This window comes from Miscanthus floridulus, chromosome 9, assembly GCF_019320115.1.
Source record: "Miscanthus floridulus cultivar M001 chromosome 9, ASM1932011v1, whole genome shotgun sequence".
NCBI lineage: Eukaryota > Viridiplantae > Streptophyta > Magnoliopsida > Poales > Poaceae > Miscanthus > Miscanthus floridulus.
Window position 1 is genome coordinate 54,488,850 of NC_089588.1, and position 12,947 is coordinate 54,501,796.

At 41.5% G+C, this 12,947-nt stretch overlaps 1 pseudogene; it reads left to right on the top strand.

The window, feature by feature from the left end:
- Positions 1 to 8,891: 8,891 nt before the first annotated feature.
- Positions 8,892 to 12,657, top strand: LOC136481944 (probable non-inhibitory serpin-Z9; annotated as a pseudogene).
- Positions 12,658 to 12,947: the final 290 nt, after the last annotated feature.

Sequence of the window (12,947 nt, forward strand, 5' to 3'; positions counted from 1 at the left end):
ATAATGCTGTTTAGAACATTTATTATTAAAAAACGGGCATTACGCACCATCTGCATGACTGTTGACAGATAAACTACTCATACATGCATGTTGTCCTTGACTCCTTGTAAATTGTGAGCAGCCTTATACTCATTCCAAAAAGGATTGGACAATAAGAAGGGAAAATGGTGTAGACTTTGCCCAGTAGCAATAAGAGAAGACTGAACCAGCTACACTACTCGGTTCCATTTCTCAGGCTCGTATTCTCAGTAGAAGACTGAACCAGTTTCTAACTCAGCAGTAAAAGAAGACCGAAGTAGTTTCTCCTTTGAACAGCTTCTAGACGTTCCTCCTTTCTTGGGCAGATGATTTTAAGTTTAACTTCTGGTTCCATTTTGAGTTTAACTTCTGGGCAGATGATTTTCATGCTTGTATGTAAATCTAGAACACAGAAAAAAAAATTATCCGACCAAAATGCTTAGTGTAGGTGTGCTTTTATCATGACTAACATTGTGTTCTTTGAATCTGCGCATAAGGCTTTACATGGCACTTTATTTAGTAATCGATATTAAATCCACTGACAAACCAGTGCTCGAAGCGGATTGACTATAATTATGAATAGACCTAGTTCAAGAAATCATGGGCAGCAAAGTACTTCGGAGAGATCAAAAGCACAGCAACATTAGCAACAGGAAGACGAGAGCTGCAGGCTCACCTCAAGATACTTCTGGATCAGGTGAAGACGGGGAGTCCGCCTACTACCGAGCCGCGCTGGGCACTGAAGGTGGTGGCCGTACCGGGCTAGCCGCTAGAGGGGCCATCTGGTGCCGCGTCACCCACCAGCCGGGGCCACACGTGCTCCACCAACCGAGCGGCGGCGCCTCCCCCACGTCGACCAAGGCTAGGAGTGGGGCCAGGACGAGGTGGATCCGACCGATCCGAGGCCAGAGATCCCGGCGGCGTCGGCGCCCTCCCCCATCTTTTTTTTCGCTCGGTCTTGGTCTCGGTCGAATGCAGGCACACGGCGGTATTGGCAGAAAGAGCATAAGGGTAATTTAGACCTTTCGCATATCAACCAATGGCCAAACTAACAGAATACCCCAACAGACTTGACAGAAGGACATACAAGAAAGAAAATGTCCTTTTGGGGCCATACAAGTATGTTTAAAATAAAAAAGGTCATACAAGGAAGATTCATTTTTTTTCTAGGGCCATACAGGTAAAAAGCTCTTATAGAAATGATCTTCAAAAGTGCATCTCTGGTGATAGTCAAAAACGTGTAATTTCTAATAGAGATGGGGATAATAAAAATGTGTCTCTGATGAGCCACATCAGAGATGCATAAATGTGTCTCTGATGACTCACATCGGAGACGTGGGTCTTCTATATGTGCGTCTATGGTTACTCACATCAGAGACGCGCAAATCTATGTCAGACCCTTACGCACAGATGTGCGACATGCCTGTCTATGATGAGTCAAGACCCATATGTTATTAGGAAATATGCAATAGTGCATCCTCCCATCATCGCATGAGCTTCGATTTGCCTTCGGAGCCTCAACCGGGGAAGAAGGGTTGTGTGGGGTGGGGGAAAGGGGAGGAGTTGGTGGAGCTGGAGGCGCTGTTGACCGCGGAGATGGCTGGGGCAGTGGCTGCTGGCATTGGGGTGACTTCCGGCAGGCTAGGGTGGAAGGGGGGAGCAGTCACCATCATTTCAACTGCCGCAAGGTAAAATGCATCAATATTTTTACATTATTAAATTAGTTTCACTAAATGCCTGTTGAATCTATTTTCGTTGTGTGTTTACTTGAACTTTGTAGATGTTAATATATTTTGTAGAAAACATGGTTAAAGCTAGAAAAGATTGAACCAGGATAAATTTGAAGTAAACTATAATTTGGAACAGAGAAAACAGTAGGTTAACTCATTGGGCTGCTCCCATAGCCGGCTAAGGATATGACTTTATCAGCATCTCCAGCTGGAGAGGATCGTGTACCATGCCACAACTTGATTCCGGATACGAAAATACCTACTACATAAATATACTACTACATAGAGAGATTCAACAACACAAATAGAATCAAAACTTCCAAGTTATGCTTCAATTTTTTTTCTCAATTCAAACTTCTGTATTTTATCAAAATTTCTAGAAAAAGTATATTAACATGCTAATATAAATATACTTTCAAATATATTCTATGGATATATTCTAAGAAACTAATTTGACGTTGTAGATTGTAGTGCATTTTTCTATGATTAATCTCAGTTAAAGCTAGAAAAGTTTGATTAAGGATAAAGCCAAAGTAAAATAAAGTTTGGACCGTGAAGAGTAGGTAGGTACATCCTCTGTCCCTGAATAAATCAAGTGTCTTAAGTCTGACTGTTTTATGTTGGACCGAATTTATAGAAACAAGTATAAATATTTGTAACACCAAATGAGCATATTATGAAAGTATAGTTTATAGTGTATCTAAATGATACTAGTTTGGTGTCATAAATCTTGGCACTATTTTCTATAACTTCGGACAAACATGAATAGTTTGACTAGGAATTGATTTATTTAGGAAGGAGGAGTATATACATAGCTATATAGCTATAAAAATAAGAGCTATTGCTCTGTGGTGCCCAAATTTTTAAGATTTTGAAAGCATATATATTGATTGTTGTGATATACTAGTAATAATGTGCATCTTGGTATGTAGGTCACAACCACAACAAACCCTGCACTCTTCTGGGTTGGAAATTACTTTTCAAGGATGAAATTGGATTGGTTTGAACCAAGGCCAAGCAGAGCATAGAAGCCCCCATCCCCCAAGACTTTAATTTGGAAGGAGAATCTCCCCTAGTTCTTTCTGTTTTTTCCCTTTGAGCTTTGCAAGCTCCTTTCTGGACTTCTCATGCACTTTTAATTTTTTCTGTTATTGATTATAATAAAAAGAAAAAGAATAGGTGGGGAATTTCCCCACTGATTGTTCAAAAAAGTTACTGCACCGTACAATCCACACGCTGTAAAAATATGTTGCGGTATTTGTCATATCCAGTCTAGTTTGGAATTTGGCCCATGGTGGGCCGCATGTTAATAAGATATTATGGAGGGTTTCGGTCCCACCTTGGTTGTTAAAGGTGGATTAGACCAACGTATAAGGCTTCTAGAGTCCATCCCACCATCCCTGGGTTAATCCTTTTACGTGAAGTGAGGACAAAAGCGTAAGTGGGATGGATCTGAGTCGTCTGCACTCTGGGGCGTTACAAATGGTATCAAAGCCGACATTCGCAGCCACGGGGGCGTGCGGATTAGACGCGCGGACATGGGGCTCATTGTGTGTGTAGGCCCTACGGGGTGCATGGTATGGCATATGTGCTGACACTGGATGCACAGTTATGTGTGCTAATAGGGAACGTTCCTGGTCATTATTTGCCTAGTTGTGGTGTGTTGGGCCGACAAGGATGTCGGGCCCTTTGAGGGGTTTATGTCATCACATCCGGCCTAGTTTGAAATTTGGCCCATGGTGGCCTATGTGCATGTTAATGAAATATTATGAAAGATTTAGTTCCACCTTGGTTGTTAAAGGTGGATTAGACCAACATATAAGGCTTTTAGAGTCCATCCCACCATCCCCGGGTTAATCCTTTTACGTGAAGCGCGGATGAAAGCGTAAGTGGGTTGGTGGTAGGTGTGTTTCACTCAGCGTGTAGAGTAGATCTGAGCCATCTGGACTCGTTATAGTATTCTATCGTGGCCATTTTTTAGAGAACTAGAAGCATACCCCGCGTGTTGCCACACAAATTGTTGATGATATGGAATAAAATTACTTATACAAAGGGATAAATAATTATAAATTAATGTTAGTGGATGACGTAGCACACTGGTGTGGAGAACTAAATGCATATTAGTGGATGATGTATCTTGCGGACATGAAGATCAAAATTGCAAATGCTAGTTGACTATAAATGCTTCTTATAGCGCACTGGTGAGGTGGATAACTGATATAGATATAGATATAGATATAGATATAGATATAGATATACTCCATCTATCCCAATTTATAAGTCGTTCTAACTTTTTTGGAGAGTCATAACTTCTCAAGTTTGACCAGAATTACAAATATTTATTACATCAAATAGGTATATTATGAAAATATAATTAAAATGAAGAATCTAATAAAACTTATTTGGTATCATAAATATTATTATTTATTATATAAATTTGGTTAAACTTGAGATGTTTTAACTCTCCAAGAAAAATTGAATGACTTATAGTTTGGGACTAAGGGGTAGGCATGAGTATAGATATAGATGAGACCTCTTCACATGCATGTTGCTTCTTGTTGGTGCGAATTTGCCGTCACAACTAAGATACTACACCGCCAGCACCACCACCGGCTATAAATACATGGACTCGCTGCTCCATCTACATTCCAGGACAAGAGCAAGGTTGGAAGGAGATCTAGTTAGGTCCCCACACACACCCACACACAAAGAGGCCGAAGATGATCCCATACGGCACGATGCAGGAGGCGGAGGTGGTGCTGGGGCGCACCATGACATGGGCAGAAGCCGCATGGTTCCGCTACTCAGCGTTGATGCCAGACACGTGGCTCCTGTGTCACAACACCCTAGTCTTCGCCACTACCACATATCTTAACATCACTATCGGTTCAAAAACTCTGTTCACTACTATATTTTGAACCGACAGTGGCATACCGTCAGTGATATGAGATTGACATCACTACCGGTTCTTATGAACCGACAGTGATGTGGTTTTCAGGAAATCCAAAACACGGCTTCGCGGCCACCGGTGCTCGAACCTCTGACCTCTTGCTTTGCATCTTCAACCCCTAACCACCCCAACTGCAAGCTGTTTATGTCCAAATGAGATTTTTGTCCTATCCATTTTATGTTCATCTGATTTTGAAATGAGTATTTGGGATCTTAAACGAATTCAAATGAAAAAGTTGCCAACTACAAAGTATTATAACTTTTCGAGATCTACAACTTTGATTTTGGTAGTTTCTCCATCGGAGGTCGTTTACAAAATTTGAATTTTAAATTTAAGAAATTCAAATGTAGTTTTCCATGATAAGATGATTTCAAATTAAAAAGTTGTCAACTACAAAGTTTCATAAATTTTTAAGATCTACAACTTTCGTTTTTGCTATTTGTCCATCCAAGACCGTTTAAAAAATTCAAATTTTAAATTTTTGGAAATTCAAACGTAGTTTTCCTTGATAAGATGAATTCAAATCAAAAAGTTATCAACTACAAAGTTTTCTAACTTTTTGGGATCTACAAATTTTATTTTGGTAGTTTCTCCATCCAAAGTCATTTACAAAATTTGAATTTCATATTTTAGAAATTCAAACGTAGTTTTCCTTGAAAAGATGATTTCAAATCAAAAAGTTATCAACCATAGAGTTTAATAACTTTTTGAGATCTACAACTTTTTATTTTGGTCATTTGATCATTTATTCATCCGACATAGTGGTAGTAACATTTTTCACAAATGTTCTATGTTCATGACTTTTTTGGCTGAAATGATTTAGTGTTCCAAAATAACGTTTGAAGTTGCCATTTTTTAAATTCAAAATTCGAATAGATAAAACATAGTCACATGAAAAGATGTATAAAATAATAGCTGTAAGAACATAATAAATTGATAGAGCATGATTTTAGAAATTTTTAGGAAAAAAATCATCAAATTTAAAGTTAGTACGAGAGAGAAAGACTAGTTACAAATTTTAGCCAGAGATTAAAAAAAGAAATCAGAGTTCTTCAATAATTTCAAATTTTAATTTCAAACAGCATTTTGAAGTAGTAAATGATTTCAAATGAAAAAGTTGTCAACTACAAAGTTGCATAACTTTTTGAGATCTACAACTTTTGTTTTGGACGTTTCTCTATCCGAGGTTGTTTGAAAAATTTAAATTTTAAATTTTAGAAATCAAACGTAATTTTCATCAGATAGATGATTGCAAATGAAAATATTTGGACATCCAAACGATCTTAAATTAAAAAAGTTTAAACTAAAAAGTTGTAGATCTCATCGAGTACTACAACTTTGATATAAAGTTCGTCTTCATCGGACATCATATGAGAAACTTATGAAGTTTTCTTATAGTATATCACTGTCGGTTCACGCCACGAACCGACGGTGATAGTATCGGTATCGGTTTTTGGTAAAAACTGGTAGTGATGACCCAATATCACTATCGGTTCTTGACTAAAATCGACAGTGAAGACTCGAATATCAGTGTCGGTTAGTCCTATCACTGCCGATTTTAACTAAAAACCGATAGTAATGAACTATCACTGTCGATTTCTTAAAATCCAGCGGTGATAAAACCGGCAGTTATGTCCAATTCTACAGTAGTGCGCCATCGTGTTCTTGATCGTGCCACTGCGCAGTTGGCACCTGTGGTAGCTTTGCGGTACAAGCTGCAGCCTCATCATGTGCAGGGCCCGTCACCAATCGCCCACCTCCGCATCATCATCGGGGACAGTGTGCGTAGCATGCTCCTCTTCTCCGCCCCCCCCCCCCCCCCCCCCCCCCATCAACTCATCTACCTCATTGCATTTAAGGTATGTATACATTTTATTATATTTACTCTTGCATTGCATTATTGGAAGTATAATTTGTTATTGACTTTTTCTATTTATTTGTTGACAGATTTCTTTGGTACTAAATCTATCAAATTTCCATATATTCGATTGTGCTTTATAATTTGTGCTACAACTCTCTACTAGGAGATTTGACCACATAAAATCTATCGACCGATAATTAGACACTCCCATTTCATATAATTAGATTGCCATTTTGTCACCGTACCATGCCAACTATCGTGTATAATTAATTAATCAAAGAAATAATAGAAAAGAAATGACAAATAATATCCTGGACAAAACTAATTTACTGGTTTATGCAATACTCTTGTTAAGAACGAACTAGTTTGCAATTAATGTCATTGAAATGGACCAGAGATGGACCAACATATATAGTAGAACTAACCTTAAGTTAGTTAATGGGGTTTAGTTGTGAGCTGTGAGAAAGATGTTATAGGCTATGAAAAAGCAATTGTAAGATATATGCTGCTGTGAAAAAGTTGTAAGCTATTTAGTTAAAACAACTATGAAACTTACGTTCTATCTTTTATCTCCCTTGAAACAACAGTAAAACACCTTTCTATTTCTACATATTTAGAAAAGCTGTAAGTTAAAAGCCAAAAGCAGAGTCCTCAAGGTGCTTTAAAAATTAGGCAAAAGCATATGCATCTGAAAAGACAGCTTTAAGTTCAACCCGGTTTAGTTAGCTTTCTGTTTCTTGGCACAAAAGCACTTATTACCATAAGCTAACCCAAATACAGCCTAATAAGTCAATTAAACTCTACGTTCGAAGTACAAGAAGCAGGAAACATGTTCTTTCTCTTTTCTAAAACACCAAGTGAACCTTGGCTGGAGGCGACCACAGGAATCCTGCTCGAACAGCATGCACCTCTGCGTATTGTAAATTGTAAAACTCCTATGGGGAGCCTTTATCTTATCGAACAAAAAAAGTGGCCTTCTTTCTAACACGTTATCACCATGAGATTATTGTTGTTAACCACATGAGAACCATTATAATTGAAAGGTTGGAAGGATTATCCAATCTGAAGATGGTATGTGTTGAACATTTTCATAATTTAGTTTATCATATACTCCCTTCAATAAAAATTACTTACATTTTGACATAGCATCCTCTTCGATTGACCATATTTTTTCTAAATATATTCTTCAAATATAAGAGATTTAGCAAATATCTTATACAATTTGGGACATAAGAGGCCCCATTTTGTAGCGTTTTCGAGGCTGCTCGCCACGCAGCTATGTGGCTCCGCCTACCAAACGAGGTTGAGGGATTTTGCTCCGCGCTGCTCCGGCCGTGATTTGCACACTCTGGAGCCAGGAGAGTCCACGTGAGCCATAAAATAGTTATCTTCCACTGGTTCATTGTCTAGGCTCATAGGGCTAAATGCCTAAGCTTCATGCAAGTGAGGCGCGGAGTGCACAGAGATACCGTGGTGGAGGTAGATGGAGGTGTTGGGCCGAATAGAGATAGGGACGGAGCGACCAGCGCGAAGGCGGACAAGGCACCGCTATGGGTGAGTGGGGCACAAGGGATGGGGCACAATGGTCGGGCTCGAGGGGGTAGGGCGGAGTCGTAGGACGTAGGAGGCGGGCAGACGACTTTAAAGAGCTGGTGTGAGTCAAGGAAGAGAAAGGGGAAGAAAAGAAAAACTATGAGAGGAGGAAAACATTGAAAGAATAAAAGAATACATAAGGATATTATGAACATTTCACTCTTTTTATGTACCATAGGGCAGTTTTACCAAACATTTCTTTGCGTCTGATAAGCCGGCTGATGCTGTTTTGTTGTGAGAGAAAAACACTATACCATGGCTGATAAGTTCAAACGAACAGGGCGTTCATCAAATCATTTTCAACTCCACTGGTAGAGATTCTCATGGAGTTGAAGTAAAACAGAGTTATACCAAACAAGGCTAACTAACATGTATGTTTCCAAACTAAATAATGTAATAGTTATTAATGTTTGTGATTTTAAGATTTGACTAAATCTTATCCAAACTGACTTAAGTTCTTATGCTAGGATACTACTATGAGAAACATTTATAGACGCGGCTCAAACATATTTGTAAATCTAGAAGGCAGCTATTGAACCGTCTCTGAGTGGAACCAAAATCCAACTGCCCCTAAACACCGTTTTACGAAATTTGTAAATCTGACAAAAATAAATTGCAATTATTTTTGAAAACATCTCACATAGGCCCAATAGGGCCCAATTTCCATTAAGCCCACTTCTCACCATATAACGCAGGAAAAACCTCAAGAACCCTAGGTAACAACATTTCACTAGGCAAAATGCAGGCCTCCTCACTCCGGCGAGCTCTCCATCCGCGGCGACCGGGAGCCGCCCAGCTCTTCCCCTTTCCCGTAGGCACCAGGCCACGTGCCTTCTCCTCCGCGTCCGCCGCGGCAGCGCGCTCTCCCAAAGACGATCGTAATGCGCCGCCGCCGATTATGCCGACGCGGCCGTTGGGGGAGGCGCTCGCGGCCGCGCAGCGCGCCTTCTGCCTGCCGCTCGCGGGGCGCGTCCTCGCCGCCTCGGCGACCGGGAACGCGGCCGTGTCCCCCGTCGCGGTCCACGCCTCCCTCGCCCTGGCCGCCGCCGGCGCGCGCGGCGACACGCGGCGGCAGGTCCTCCAGGTGCTGGGCGGCGGCGGCGGGGGCAGGGGCTCCGCGGCTGACGCGGCCAACGTGGCGTCGCGCGTGGTCAAGCGGATGCTCAAGGACCGGTCCACGTCCGGCGGGCCGCGGCTGGCCTTCGCAGGAGGAATATGGGCCGACACCTCGACGAGCCTATTGCCGGGGTTCATGGAGGCCGCCCGTAGTGTGTACAGCTTCACGGCGAGGACGGCTGACTTCATGAACAAGGTGTGAAATATTGTGCCATTCCCGCTTGTACGACATGCTTATTAGGTGCTCGATGATATGCTTGTTCCAGGGATCACTGTAGCAGAACATCTTAATTGTTGTTTAATGTTATTGCAGTTCCTCACTAAGTTTCTTTTATAGATGGTATTTGACTGGACTGACCCCAGTAGTTTCAATTGGTCTAATGTTGTTTCTACTGCTGATGTCTGCATGTGCACCCTTTTCTGTTCATCTCCTTGATCTGATAGAAATGTAATGTTCATTGGAGAGCTTGTGGTGACAAATATGCCCATTATCTACCTTTGTTGCTGTAAAAAATAATACTATGGTGTATCTTCAAAGAAATGACACTTGAACTGTTCTATTTTTTTAGTAGCAATCTGCAACCATGTGATGTATATTGTTGTTTCTATGATTTTTCTTTTGAAATTCTTAACAATGAAATTCACATGATTTCTGTTTTATTGATTTTTAAAGCCCGAAGATGCTGCTAAGCAAATTAACATGTGGGTCAAAGAATCCACAAAAGGTACTGTTACCTCGCTCCTTCCGGATGGATTCATTGACCAGAATACAGGACTTGTTATTGGCAGTGCACTGTATTTTACGGGAAGATGGCTTAATCGGACTGATATTAGGAGTACTGCAGTGCAAAAATTCTGCTGTCTTGTGTTGAGGTCCCTTTTGTAGAATATGATAGAACTCGACCTTTTTCAGTTCATGATGGATTTAAAGTGATTAAGCTTCCTTATCATCAAGGAAAGAATGAACGGAAGTTCTCCATGTACATCTTCCTACCTGATGCTCATGATGGCTTGTTTGAATTAACTAAGAAAATTTTTGCGGAACCATCATTCTTAGAACAACATTTGCCAACTGAGAAGCGACATGTGGATATCAGGGTTCCCAAGTTCACAGTATCGTTCCAGGTCGATATGAAGGAGTTTCTCAAAGAAATGGGCCTTGAATTACCCTTCCTCCGTGATGCAGATTTCACTGATATGGTCAAGGAAGATGAATCCAGAAGTCCATTGTATCTATCTGATATACTTCATAAAGCAATTTTGGAGGTTAATGATAAAGGGATTGAAGAAACTTCTGTTACAATGGGCATAGGAAAGCCCTCACCAGGAGAGCACTTTGTTGCCGACCACCCTTTCTTCTTTGTCATTAAAGAAGAGGTGTCTGGCTCAGTAATCTTCATGGGGCATATATTGGACCCTTCATCACAATCTTAACTTCAAGCTCTGTCCTTTTGTCTGCTATTACAGGTATGTTTTGTATGATCTCTAACTTTGCCAGTCTGGTTCAGTGAGATTTTAGTACTTAAGTAATTCATGTAGTGGTTCGTAGTTGTTTGCTTTGTTTTTAATAACATATAAGCAGATGGTTACTAAAATAAACTTTATATTATCTTGTGTGCGAAACCATGTAATGACAATGCATACATGCGGTCATTTATATCAATTTTTCTTTGCAGAAATCTCTATGTTCTTGTCCAATTTATAAAAGAACTTTCTTTAGTCAGAAGTGTTAGTTTATTCTTGTGGATTCCAACTATACCTTTTCTAAGTTTCAAAAGAACTATACCTTTTCTAGTTTATATATGCATATGCATTGATATTTTAGTATTTAGTTTAATATATTTGTATGTAGCTTGTCTCAACATTTTATGAATTCATTATCAGTCTTTGGTCATGCTATTTTTCATGGAATTGTTTCAGTTTCATGTTCATATAGTAGGTTGCTATTTCTTTACTTTTTCCTACTAGGAGCAAGCTGGTAAGCTTATTTACATAGAGGTTTTGATTTCATATACCCAGACGGGCGGGCCTGGTGCAAGCGGTAGAGTCTTACCGCCTGTGACCGGAAGGTCCTGGGTTCGAGTCGCGGTCTCCTCGCATTGCACAGGCGAGGGTAAGGCTTTCCACTGACACCCTTCCCCAGACCCTGCACAGAGCGGGAGCTCTCTGCATTGGGTACCCCTTTTTTTATTTCATATACCCAGCGTTCAACAAGGCACTCTTCCATGCTCGCTTGGGCATGCCTCTGTGCTGGGCGGTGGGTACCCTAGCCTAGGGGGTAGGCGGTGCCAGCAGCCGAAGGCGCGCAGATCCACATAAGGCAGGGACACGCGGGGGCGACATGGACATTGGGCGGCGGTGGGGGAGGAAGGGATGTCGGGTGGAGGTTGGCCGGTGGGGGAGGAGGAATGGTGGGCGGAGTTGAACGGCGGGCCCATGCGGGTGGTGGCGGCGCGCGACTAGAGGACAAAGGAGACTGGGAGAGAGATACTGGGGACGAATGGGCAGTGCGAAGGAGGCAGGGACCGGGGCGGCAGGCAGCGCGGAGGCAGGAACTGTGAGTGGCGGGCAGTAGAGACGCGGACTGCGGCAGCAGGCAACGTTGCAGTTGTGAATCATGGCCGCACGGGAACTTTGGTGAATGGATAAGGTGGAAAGGGATGTCAGGGATAAGGTTTGCTGTTCAGACCTGAGCTTGGGCTGTTTTCAAGGGCCTTTCTATATAATTCTTGGCCCATTTGTCTCCTGTTTCTTGTTTTGTTTTAGATATTTAGAGGTAAATATGCATGGGGATAAAACGCCTAGGCTCTCCTAAGCTCTGGGCAGAGGATCACCACCTAGAGAGCGCCTATCACCTTTTGTAACGTTGCATATACCATATGGAGATGAAAATATGTTCCTTCAAATTTTAGAACAATGTCATCTCTGTTAATAAATTTAAGTATGACGACATTTACTTCACAATGAACAGGTTAGATCGTCTTCAATGATAGGCTGCATGGTGTATTGCTAGCTTGGAACACCGGTGACCTGACATTCAACTAAAGGATAAGAATTTCTTTGCCACCAGCAAAGCGAAGGAAAGGTATTGCCACCTCACCACTTGAGATTATAGCTGTGCCCAGAAACACTAGGAATGGTAATGATTGGTATGCTCATTGTGAGCAGAGTAACCCTGCTGACCAAATAAGACAATAGTGTTAACAAATATTACAAAGACATCTGGTGTGGAGATGCCGTTGAAATGATGTGAAGCAAACAGAGGAAGAAACAAACAGCTCTTTTGTTCATGGCTTCATGCCCCTTGTGCGTGGTGTGCTAGGAAATGGTTGCTTATTCAGTTTTGTTTTTCATATTGCAACATTGTGCTGACAGTGTAACGAGGCATCATGATCAACCATTTATTGCTGTTGGTGCTCCTTTTTTTTTCCCCCTCTCTGTTTTGCATGGCATTTCAATCTAATCCCAGATCGCTTGCGGCCCAATCCGTTGCGCTTGCCTCATCAAGGATAAAAAACGAATGGTCAGTCCGTGATTCGGCCATGGCCCATGGCCAGGGATTGGCATTATTCCTTTTCCCGAGGCTGCTCACTTCCGGGTTGCGGCCCAAGTCCCTTGGAATTATTTTCTATTTTTTTAAAAGATAAGAAAAGCCTCATGCTTTTCTCGTGTGGAAGAG